Raw genomic sequence first — 12,663 nt, forward strand, 5'->3', positions numbered from 1 at the left:
AAAACGCATGCAGATTGTACATGCATTTTTCATGCCAGGGATATGCGGAAATTAAGCGTTTTTCACTGGCATTTCCGCATGCGGGTGTCAAGCGCTTTCCAAGTGATTTTAGCATCACTTGGAAAGTGCTTGACAACTAGGTCACACAATATAAATCCATGCAAATGGCATGGATTTATATAGTGTGACCCGAGAGAGTGGTTAAAAATAAAAAAATAAACCTATACTTACCTTCCGATGGCCCCCGAGTCTTGCTGCGCTCCTGTGCTGGCTGCCAGCAGATCGCGGTACGCTGTACTGAAAGACCTGCCGTCACATGACTGTGACGTCACCACAGGTCCTTCAGTCCTGCGCGATCTGTCGGCAAGCACAGGGAAGGAGTCCGGGGGCCGTCGGAAGGTGAATATAATCTTTATTTTTTATTTTATTTTTTTTTACAGCTTTTAATGGTACCTGGGTCTGGAGGAGAGTCTCCTGTCCTCCACACCCGGGTACCATCCGCACATTAGAACGCGCCAATTACGCAAGTACAGATGCAGTCTTGCGGAATTGGCGCGTTCTAATACAAGTCAATGGCGGCCAAAACGCAGTGCTTGCGCAAAAATAATGGACATGCTGCAGATTTTTGAGCGCAGCATAAACGCTGCGGAAAAATCCGCAGCATGGGCATTGAAAGTGCGGAATAGCATTGGAGACCATGGGGGAAGGTTTACCAAGCGTTTCCCAAGCGTTTACGCTTGAAAAACGCATCATGGGCACACAGCCTTAAGACAACTTATTCAATATGATGACCTAATGTTATTAAATTCTGTGTCGTACCTCTGGGTTCAAAATGTTCACTATACCCCTTGATGAAATCCATTAGGGGTGTAGTTTCCAAAATGGGGTCACTTGTGGGGGGTTTCCACTGTTTAGGCACATCAGGGACTCTCCAAACACGACATGGCGTCCGCTCTCAATTCCAGCCAATTTTGCGTTCAGAAAGTCACACAATGCTTCTTCCCTTCTGAACTCTGCCGTGCGCCCAAACACTATATTTTCCCCACATATGGGGTGTCAGCGTACTCAGGAGAAATTGCACAACTGTTTTTGGGGTCCATTTTCTCCTCTTACCCTTGTGAAAATAAAAAAATTGGGGCTAAAACATTATTTTTGTGGAAAAAGTTAGATTTTTTTATTTTCACGGCTCCATGTTATAAACTTCTGCAAAGCACTTGGGGGTTCAGGGTGCTCACCACACATCTAGATAAGTTCCCTGAGGGGTCTAGTTTCCAAAATGGTGTCACTTGTGGGATTTTTCCACTGTTTAGGCACATCAGGGGCACATCCGCTAATTATTCAAGTAAATTTTACATTCAAAAAGTCAAATGGCGCTCCTTCTCTTCCGAGCTTTGCCATGCGCCCAAACAGTGGTTTTCCCCCACATATGGGGTATCGGCGTGCTCAGGAGGAATTGCACAACAAATTGCATGGTGAAATTTCTCCTGTTACCCTCATGAAAATGCAAAATTGGAGGCTGAAAAACATTTTTGTTGCAAAAATTTGAAAATTTTATTTTTACGGCTCAATGTTCTAAACTTCTGTGAAGCACCTGGGGGTTCAAGGTGCTCACCACACATCTAGATAAGTTCCCTGAGGAGTCTAGTTTCCAAAATGGTGTCACTTGTGGGGAGGGGGGGGGGGGGGGGAGTTCCACTGTTTAGGCACATCAGGGGCTCTCCAAACGCAACATGGCGTCCGCTAATTATTCAAGCATATTTTACATTCAAAAAGTCAAATGGCGCTCCTTCCCTTCCGAACTCTGCCGTGCGCCCAAACAGTGGTTTTTCCCCACTTATGGGATATCTGCGTGTTCATGGGAAATTGTACAACAAATTTTGGGTCCATTTTTTCCTGTTACCCCTGCGAAAATAAAAAAAATTGGGTCTAAAGTAACATTTTTGTGAAAAAAGTTAAATGTTAATTTTTTTTTCTTCCACATTCCAAAAATTCTTGTGAAGCACCTGAAGGGTTAATAAAGTTCTTGAATGTGATTTTGAGCACCTTGAGGGGTGCCATTTTTAGAATGGTGTCACTTTGGGGTATTTTCTGTCATAAAGACCCCTCAAAGTGACTTCAAATGTGATGTGGTCCCTAAAAAAATGGTTTTGTAAATTTTGTTGGAAAAATGAGAAATCGCTGGTCAACTTTTAACCCTTCTAGCTCCCTAATAAAGAAAAAATTTTGGTTCCAAAATTGTGCTGATATAAAGTAGACATGTGGGAAATGTTATTTATTAACTATTTTGTGTAACATATCTCTCTGATTTAAGGGCATGAAAATTAAAATTTTGAAAATTGCTAAATTTTCATCAAATTTTCATTTTTTTCACAAATAAACACAAGTGATATCGAAGAAATTTTACCACTATCATGAAGTACAATATGTCACGAAAAAACAGTCTCAGAATCAGGGGGATCCGTTGAAGCGTTCCAGAGTAATTACCTCATAAAGTGACAGTGGTCAGAATTGTAAAAATTGGCCCGGTCATTACCGTGCAAAACACCCTCGGGGGTAAAGGGGTTAAAGCAGGAAAAATTTGACTAGATTTACTAAATAATATCCTTTGTTGGTCCTTCTATTTCTGAGATATGTTTAATGATCTTTTTCGCAGAGACATTCTCTACATGAGAAAAGGTTTAAGGCCACGGCCCCACTATCAATATTTTTTCTCAGGAGTGGGAGCCAAAACCAGGTGAGGAACAATCAGAGAAAAGGTAGAAACAAGTCACTAATTCTGCATTTATCACCCACTCCTGGTTTTGGCTCCCACTCCTGAGAAAAAATACTGATAGTGGGACTGTGGCCTTATAATCATACTGGTACACTCTGCGACAAGAAGTTGTGATGCTTAATTCACTGAACACAGTCAAGAAGGGTTTGGATGCTATTACAAATTTACTCAAGGATTTACTCAATTTTTGGAAGCATGTTTTTCTTTTGCCATCTCCTAGTAGAGACAGGGTTGGCAGTCTAAAGCTATAGACTTTCTATGAGCACATGCATTGATTTGCTGAAATGTAAAACTCTATATTGGATTCCGACTGCTGTATTTCACAGTCCGTATACAGACTGCAATGCACAAATTGACCGCAGGTCTCATGATGTGATCTTACAGCCTCATATATACTTACGAGACTAAACTCAAATCAGGAGACCAGTGGGCAGTCTGTACAGCCATTTAAACCTGGGGTGAAGCTGGGGATCACTGTGTAGTTGCTTGGGCTGGAGGCTCAGCATTGTCATTGCATATGAACAGAAAAATAATGTAAAAAGATGGCATTGCCCAAAAACGTGTAACTAGACGCTGGATGTCTTCTCCCTCTCTTTAAGAAAAAATTATTTACAGTCATGGCCAAAAGTGTTTGGCCCTTTGAAATTGTTCCAGAAAACTAAGTATTTCTCCCAGAAAATGATTGCAATTGTACATGTTTTGTTATACACATGTTTATTTCCTTTGTGTGTAGTGGAACAACACAAAAAGAAAACGGAGTAAAAAAAAAAAAAAAAAAAGGCAAATTGGACATAATTTCACACAAAAATGTGGGTAAACAACTTTGTTTCAAGCATGTGACGCTCATTCAAACTCACATGTGGCGAGTAACAGGTGTGGAGAATATGAAAATCACACCTGTAACCAGATAAAAAGGGGAGTTGACTCAAACTTTGCATTGTGTGTTCAGTATATTTACATTTATTCCTCGTAATGATTTATTAGACATCAAAACTTGGCAATTTACTGTATCAGTAATGTATTTGATCTTTCATATATTAATAAACTTTATTTGGTTTAAAAAGATGGAACTATGTTCATGGGGAAGAGAAAATAGATAAGGAGGAAAAAAATAAAAGCTTTCTGGCTTTTTCTGCATAGCTGGATTCATAGCCAGAAAACCATATATCACCACCTGAATCCAACAGCTTGAACATACAAACAGCATAAAGAATGAAGCTGGACGGCTCGTCTCCATATCTCGTTTTGAGAGGACAAAACAAGATCTGGCTGAGTTCAGTGCTCAAGGTGACATTTCTACCTACAGTATTTGTGCTGAATAAGAAAACTAGCTAGAGGACAGTTCCTGTATGCAATTAGGAACTTATAGCTGATAATGAGCCCTTTCTTCCAAAGCAAGAAAGATAAATACTCAGAATTTGGAATTAACACTAAAGCAAAGCTATAGAAGTACTGCACTACATTTAAGGCTTCATTCACATACCAGTGTTTAAACACTGATATGAAAAAAATAATACCAGTGTCTGTGTCAGTTTTTACCATCAGCATTTTTCATAGCTGGATATATTGCAAAACTTCTCCTATGCTTTGCAATGATAAATACGGACAGTACACCAATGCCATGCGTGTGCTGTACGTGTTTTTCCATAGACTTGTATTGGTAGCTTTCATCCTCGATCCAGGAGAAAAACAGACATGTCTCCGTGAGTTTTGCATGGATATGTGAACAGCACCATAGATTATAACGTGTCCACATTCTAGCCGTGAAAAAATGAAAACACCATGTACGTGCAACACTGACGTCTGAATGAGGTCTTAGGGTTTGTTACTGGCCACTGGACTTACTAGTTCTACCAACAGTGCATGTTTCAGCAGACTCGCAGCAGAGATCAACAGTGCTGTGATTCAAACGCAGAATTTCCACTGTTAGCAGATATTACAAATATGACTAGCTTGACCAAAAGTAAGCAATGTTACAGGAAAAAAAATATATATACAAAAAGTAATGTATCCCACAAATATCATTACAGCCAAGTGATGGCATCGGCAGTGACATTTCCATGTACAACACATAACCACTGAGGCAAGTGGTTGGCTGGAGCAGTCAAGTGTATGGTGGCTAGGACATTAACTAAAGAACTATAGCCTAGATCTCTAGAGTGATGCCAAATGAACGTTTTTTGGGGCACAGGAGTTTGGCTAAAATGTGTAAATGTTTTAGGCATCAAATATATGTCCTATCAGCAAGGTGACAGATGAATACTCTGGGGTGGAGGGTACATAAGTTAACACTCTACATCAGGGGTGCCCAATATTTTTTGGTCCAAGGGCCACAATGCCATACTGAACCAATCCCAAGGGCCGCAAAAAATGTAAAGCGGTACTTACGTCAATAAGTCACCAGAACAAAATATTTGAGGGTGGATTTGGAGAGATTCTGCTGTTTTTGCTCCAAAAAATAAGTGTGAACACACGCTAACTTACACTGAGTTTTTAGAGCACAATTTGGCCAAATAATCCTCCTAATCTCAAAACTGTTAAGTTTTGATGATATTTAGGTTTTAACAGCCATGTTGCATGTTTTGGATTGCTACATTTGTACAAGATCAGAACCACCATCAGCAAATGAATTCAGCGCCAGAACCACCATCAGTACATGAAAGCCGCATCAAAACCACCATCAGCACATGAATGCAGTGGCAGAACCACCATTAATGAATAAATCACCAAGCTTAGTAGAGCGATCAACTGCAATGTCAGATCAGCCCTATCTACACTTGTTCAAGACATACTGGGAGCTGTAATTTCATGTGATACAACGGTTAGGAGATACTGAGAGTTGTTAAGTTATCAGACTGCAGATCACACAGGAATCACAGTACTGATGAGACATAGTATCACAAATAAAATAATTAAATTCAGGTTACTTATATATTTGAAGTCTTCTCTGATTGGAGTCGTTCCCATCACTTTGTCTCCATGTACTACAGACACCATGAAGAGATTTTCATGCCCAGAGCTAGTCTCCGCAGAGTTCCCTCCCCCCTATCTTTAGCAGCGATTCCCAAAACCGTGCCCTTAAAAATGTAAGTATCATTATACTGCCCCATAACTAAAGTTATCTCCCATGCTGCACACCTAAATAAACAATTGTTGGTGCTTCCTGCATAAAATATCCCCCCCCCCCCCCCCCATTGTCCCTCTCCAAATTATCCCCCACTCCACATTGGCGCTCTGCAAAATATCATCCTGCCCCAACATACACTGCTCCTGTAATATATATGCATAAAGGTATATGCATAAGGTTATAGGTATATTCACATCTGTGGTTCAGGTCATCATCCACAGGTCAAGGGGATGATGAGATTAACTCGCATTTTTTGAGTAGTTAAACAATCTGCCTAGTTTGTCCTCCACTGGAGACGGAGGACTGCAGACGTGGAGCCGAGGGTCATTGGCATATCGCATACGATACTCTCGCATCAGATGCCATACGCTAGTCTGTTTCCAGCCTAATGCATTTTAATGGTGCTATAACAACCTTTTTCACAACTATCATGAATTCCAAAGAGCGAGCCGCCCCTTATATATTCTGTCTGGCCATCCAAAACAGTTTAAGGGACCACCATTGTCAAAAAAAAATGTAAAAAAATATGTAGCCATTAAAGCTACATTGTGCATGATAAGAATTTGTCCATCTCTGCCCCTGAGCTGTGCGCCAGTCCTCTGAACATGAAAACCATCCACAGGAGAATTTTTTTTGTACAGACAAATCTACATGTCAGTCGGCCTCAGGTTGTGCACCCCTGGTGTAAACCTTCACTTGACTCATCTACAATACCTTTAGAAGAGCCATATAGGCAGCCTTATTCTCCTTCAGCCAACCCAGTTGAATAAAGTGTGCTAGTAAACATAGCAGTCATGGGACATGGTGGGTAATGTTGAATTTGCTGCATTTTGCAGAAAGTGAGAAATGTGTGCACCATTGGTTCTCTCAAAATCTTAAATAACGACAAACAGTGTGGTATAGGAGGATTGTAAACAGGATTTATTGTAACAGGCAAATGGATGTGCGTTTAGAACCAGCGTGCGGCTTCACAACGCTGGAAATGGAATGCAGTAAAGCTGATCGGAGCATGTCCGCATCACTCTCTCTTCTTATACTCCTCCAGGTGGGAGAGGATGTAGCCCGATGGAACCAGGAAAATGAACATAAATGTGGTGAGGCCAATCATGGATTCCTGCAGAAATAAAAAAACAAACAGTTATAACATTACAACCATTCTGATTATGCAACAAACTCATTCAGCATTAGTTGTATTACAGGCAGCTAGTATCTTGAATTTAACAATATGTTTTGGTAGTATTGACATCATCCAACTAATGTGTGATAACCCTGAGGACATGGATATGCCATAAATGCTTCAGCTGGGAAAACGCCTCTATCAGAAGAAAGGGATCTTTTTGCTGATGTAAAGGAGAGATGGACGCTTGTTGGGAGTTGCATGCAGCTCTTTCTCCAAGTGCAATAGCTCCATTGACTAACACAGAGGTTGCTGACAGCACAATACCCAATTCTTACGATTACATGGTACCAGTGAATAGACAAAAGATTGCTCGGATTGCTTCAGATTGCAATACCCCTATAGAAATTAACAAAAATGTTGCTTCCATCAGACCAAAAACAAAATGTAGCCAAAGATCTAATCCAAGGACTGAGTGACCTGGACAGCAACATGGAAGAGAAATTGAGCATTTTTGCTAGAGGAGCAGAAAAGTACAATTATTTTAGTTTATTTGGCTCCATATAATAGGACATGCTAACCTGTCCCAGATCTGCATTTTTTTTTTTTTTTTTTTTTTTTTTTTTACAAACCATCCTTTACTCACCCTCACCAGTTCCAGTGGCGAGTCTCTGCCAATGCTCCTTATTGTCGTCAGCACTGACATCATGTAGGCAGCACTGCAGCTGATCAGTGAGCTCAGTGACTCTGCCCAAGTAGACCATATAAGATGCTGAGCTCACTGAATGGCTGCTGTATGCTGCCAATGTAAAAGTGCTGCAGACACCAGGAGCAGCGGCAGAGACTCACAGGTGGAGTTTTCTGAAACCAGAAAACTCCTTTAACTGTCTAAAAAAATAGTGATAGTAGCCAAAACAGCACAAGGAAATCGCGTCGTTTGGCAATTAGCAAAGATGAAACAATATACTGGGCACAGTTTGTCTTATATGAAATCTCATTTTGACTCACTGAACTCACAAAAGCCTTTCAAATGCTGTAAAGAGGGCCGAAGCAGAGCTCTCCACATGAACACCCTGGACTCCTACTGCAGCTTATTACAGTGCGGTTACTAGCCAAACACCATAATATCTTTGTGCCTTTTTGGCTACTTAGAGTATAGACCAGTTCCTGCACTGTGCTGCCATTGCTTAAAGGGGTTGTTCAGGCTTGGGGCTCAAATCTGTAGTCACTATGACATCAGACTTGTGAATCTTCACAGCGTGCACACTGACCACTGTAAGGATTTTCCAGCACCAGCAGCATGCGGGCACCTGACCACAAATATTCGATTTACATACACGTGCCGACTAGACATTCACTGCCTCGATCAATACAAGTGAACTGAATGTCTAGTTGGAATGTGGCAGGAAGTATGCAAATCACATACTTGCAGTCGCATGATCTCCCAGCACCAAAGAATCCTTACACTGCACACTGAGTGACTGCAGACTTAAGCTCAAACCCCTTTAACACAGCCCATTAAGAGTGTTCTATAGGCGTGCACCTGTTCACTGACTTCTTGTTGTTAATGTGCACCTGAAGCTGAACAGTATGGGCCAGCGGCATGGTCAGCTCAAACTGCCCTCTCTCCAATGCAGCAAGCAGAGAAGCGTAGGGGCACTGCATCTGGCCAGATCCAGCCAACATCTGAGCAGCACTACACACTCATTGCCAAGGAAACCAGTCGCCACTTAGGTGGTCGGTAATCTTGGCAAAAAGAAGTTCAATATATATAAAAAAATTGTTGGGAAGAATTTTTCATGAGATAAATTGCAATTTTACCCATTTAATAAGATAAAAGAACCCCTTTAAGCGAACAATTTAAGGTTTTTCCTCTATCATGTAGCAAGAATGGTAAAGCCCAAAGCAGTGCAGGGAAGCATCTCTATGATGGAAGGTTCCTAAGGACAAGAGCAGAACTACAGCAACTAGGCTGTCATTTATACATGTTCTGATAATAAGGCTCTGCACCTGATTACGTGCAATAAAATGTTATGGACAATCCCTCTAAATGTAAGGCTAAATTAGCTCTACACCGGAGCAACCTAGTTCTCAGAACACAAGACATTTGCACAAGACCTGTCAGACTTAGGACAGCGGTGGGGCTGAATAGTTGCTACGGGCAACCGTTGCACAGAACCTACCATACACTGAGGGCAGAAGCGTGAATAATTGCTATGGGCAAACGTCACACGATTTGACATACAACAAGTACGGCAACGCTGAATCGTTGCCATGGGAAACAATCACATGACCTGATAGACAGGACTGGTGGCGCTGAATAGTTACTAAGAGCAACTGTCACACAGGCTTTGCCATACAGGGAGGCGCTAAATAGTTGCTATGAGCAACTGTCACAGGACCTGCCATACATCGATGACAGTGAATCATTGCCATGGGCAACTGTCACACAGGACCTGCCATACATCGTGGACGGTGAATCATTGCTATGAGCAACTGTCACAGGACCTGCCATACATCAAGGACGGTGAATCATTGCTATGAGCAACTGTCACACAGGACCTGCCATACATCAAGGACGGTGAATCATTGCTATGAGCAACTGTCACAGGACCAGCAATACATCGAGGACGGTGAATCATTGCTATGAGCAACTGTCACAGGACCTGCCATACATCGAGGACAGTGAATCATTGCTATGAGCAACTGTCACACAGGACCTGCCATACATCAAGGACAGTGAATCATTGCTATGAGCAACTGTCACAGGACCTGCCATACATCGAGGACGGTGAATCATTGCTATGGGCGACTGTCACACAGGACCCGCCATACATCGCTATGGACGACTGTCACACAGGACCTGCAATACATCAAGGACGGTGAATCATTGCTATGGGCGACTGTCACACAGGACCTGCCATACATCGAGGACGGTGATACTGAATCGTTGCTACAGGCAACAGTCGCACAGGCTTTGCCATACACTGAGGACAGAGGTGTTAAATAGTTGCTATGGGCAACAGTCGCACAGGTCCTACCATACACTGAGGACGGCAGCGCTGCGCGGAATAGTTGCTATGGGCAACCGTCCCAACACGGCCCAGATTCAGCAAGAAGGTGAAGGCTTCAGTTCCCGCCGCACTGGTATCAGGGGCCCTGCTCACTACACGGTGACACACACTGCCTAACGTCTCACCACAGGCTTCACCCCAGCGGCCGCCACTTGAGAAGATGACATTCCCCTCCGGGACACGAGCTGTGCCAGCCGGGGCACCCGGAACAGACGCGCCATTGCAGAGGACATGCTGTTTTTTTCCCCAAAAGGAGCTGTGATGCGATCACCCTGCGGCAAGGTCGGCAGAAAATGGAAACCGGTTTCACACTTCCGGCGTTTTATATAACGGCGCGATCACGTGACCGGAAAGAGGGAGCGACTGAGCGCGAGTGGGAAAGCAGCCATCTTAGTGGAGCCCAGACAGCGAGCAGTGAGTACTGCTGAAGGCTCTGCTGGGCGTCATGTGCTGCTGGGGTTGGGTCTGGAGGAGCTACTCCTCATGGTTGTCCTGCACTGCAAATAACAGCTTGCTGGATACAGTCAGCATTGCATAGTTGTCAAATTTGTGATGTGAACATGCCCCAATTAATGAGTATTTTTGCTCAAGTGTTCTCCAGCTCTTCTCCCTCTCCACACCATTGATTTTATGTACACCTGGAATTTTTGTGTATATTTTGCAGTATTTTAGCATAACAGGCGACTTTTTCACTAAAAAAACAAAAGCCCCGATTCATCATTTGCATAAGTCTTTTGTCTTATTTTTTGTCTTGGTAATATTCAATTTTTTTCCTTCCAAATGGTGCAGGAAAATCATGAATTTTGTGCAATGTCAGGATGGTCTTTTTTTTTGGGGGGGGGGGTCTGTGACGTTTAAGTGCAAAAAAAGTCACACGTTTTGTTAAACGGTCCAAAAAATTGGTGAAAAAAATCTGGAAATCCTAAACTTGAGCCCACAATGGCGAACTTAAAAAACAACAGGGCGGACGCATATAAAATAGACTTAAAAAAAAAAAAAGCGCAAATGGAAAGCTGAATGTAGTATAAATGGAAAAGGACAGGTTCAAATGCAAGAACGAATTGGGACCTTATTTTTGTGTTCTAGTATTCGTTGCCAATTTTTGCCCCAAATTCTTCAAAATGGTGCACCTTGTTAATGAATTTTGTCAATTTATTTTATTATTTATTTAATTATTATTATTATTTATTTAATTACATTTTAATTTTATTTTATTTAATTCTTCAAAATAGTGCACCTTGTTAATGAATTTTGTCAATCCCAAACTTGGGGTTGTCCAGGTTTGGCATGGAAGTCTACAGTCACACTATGCGACTACAGACTTGTGAATCTTCATGGTGCACACTGTCAAGATTCTCCAGTGCCGGCGGTGAGGCCGGGCGGTCATGTGACCGCAAGTATACGCTATGCATACTCTCTGCCACATTTCAACTAGATGGTTGTGTCCTCACTCAATTCACTTGTATTGAGTGAGGCCGCACATGTCTAGTTGAAATGTGGCCAGGAGTTTGCATTTCGCATAATTTTGGTTATATGATCGCCCGGTCTCTGCACCAGATAATCCTGACCACATTGTGAGGATTCATAAATCTGCAGTCACACATAGTGACTGCAGACTTTTATGCCAAAACTGGACAATCCCTTTAATCCTGTGTACTTTTTTAGTACAAAAAGTTCCATGTTCTTCAAAGTTTGCTCCATAAATTTTGGTGTACAAAAAAAAGAAAAATCTTGAATTGGAGAATATTTGTGCAAAAAAATGTCTTACATTTTAAAAGGTCACATTTGTTTAATCAGTGTAACTTGAAAAAAAATGCAGAAAAACTGGCAAAAATGCAATAATGAATCACTCCCGAAGAGCAGTCTTTTTTTTATTTTGCGCAAAATTCACAAACCACGTGAGTCATTTTGAAGAATGTGGCTTAAAAAACATCAATGGATATCGCAAGATAAAAAAAAGAAAAGTGATATAAAAAAAACGCAAACTCCTATAGATATATACTAAAAATAAAAAATCACATTGCATTCTGTGTTACAAATGTATTCTCCCCCAGGGGAATGACTTCTAGGGAAGATCAGATCCATACAGCTGCCCAAAGAGACCTCTGTAGGGATTTAGAGCTGCTCCGTTCAGGCTTTTTGTACACAGCTTAACTTGGACGGCTGCTGGTCGCCTTTGTACCACGTTGTAGGGTAGTCGCAGCTTTTTACTACAGCTCCTTTTTTGGCAAAGCCTCAGTAGTGTTTTAACAGCTGCTGACCAAGCGCAGTGTTTACAGCTCCCAGAATGTATTTCTAGCTATGAGAGTTAACTTAAGCTAAAAGGCTGTAGCAGATAGCACAGTATTCTATATGGAAGGTGACAAAACCCGCAGTCCTATAGGTTTATTATATACTTCTTCAATATGTATAGGGTATGTGGAACTTACATGATCTCGATCAAAGTCTGTGTCCACCAGTTCATAACATATAGGCTCAGTGGTGGTCTAGTGAGCAACATACAATTGAGCAAAGCTCAGAGCAAGAGTGGGCACAAAGTGCTGACTGTGCAGTCTTATTACTTGCTACAATG

At 41.8% G+C, this 12,663-nt stretch overlaps 1 long non-coding RNA gene across 1 annotated transcript; it reads right to left on the bottom strand.

Annotated features, from left to right (window-relative positions):
- Nucleotides 1-6,800: 6,800 nt before the first annotated feature.
- LOC141174571 (uncharacterized) lies at nucleotides 6,801-10,421 on the bottom strand. The gene is made up of 2 exons (XR_012252911.1): nucleotides 10,217-10,421; nucleotides 6,801-7,014 (listed from the first exon to the last, which is right to left on the bottom strand). It is a non-coding gene; the product is annotated as an uncharacterized lncRNA (long non-coding RNA).
- Between the last annotated feature and the right edge of the window lie 2,242 nt (nucleotides 10,422-12,663).

The sequence above is a fragment of the Phyllobates terribilis genome, unplaced genomic scaffold, assembly GCF_046119375.1.
Source record: "Phyllobates terribilis strain yellow unplaced genomic scaffold, ASM4611937v1 Scaffold_13__5_contigs__length_258822181, whole genome shotgun sequence".
NCBI lineage: Eukaryota > Metazoa > Chordata > Amphibia > Anura > Dendrobatidae > Phyllobates > Phyllobates terribilis.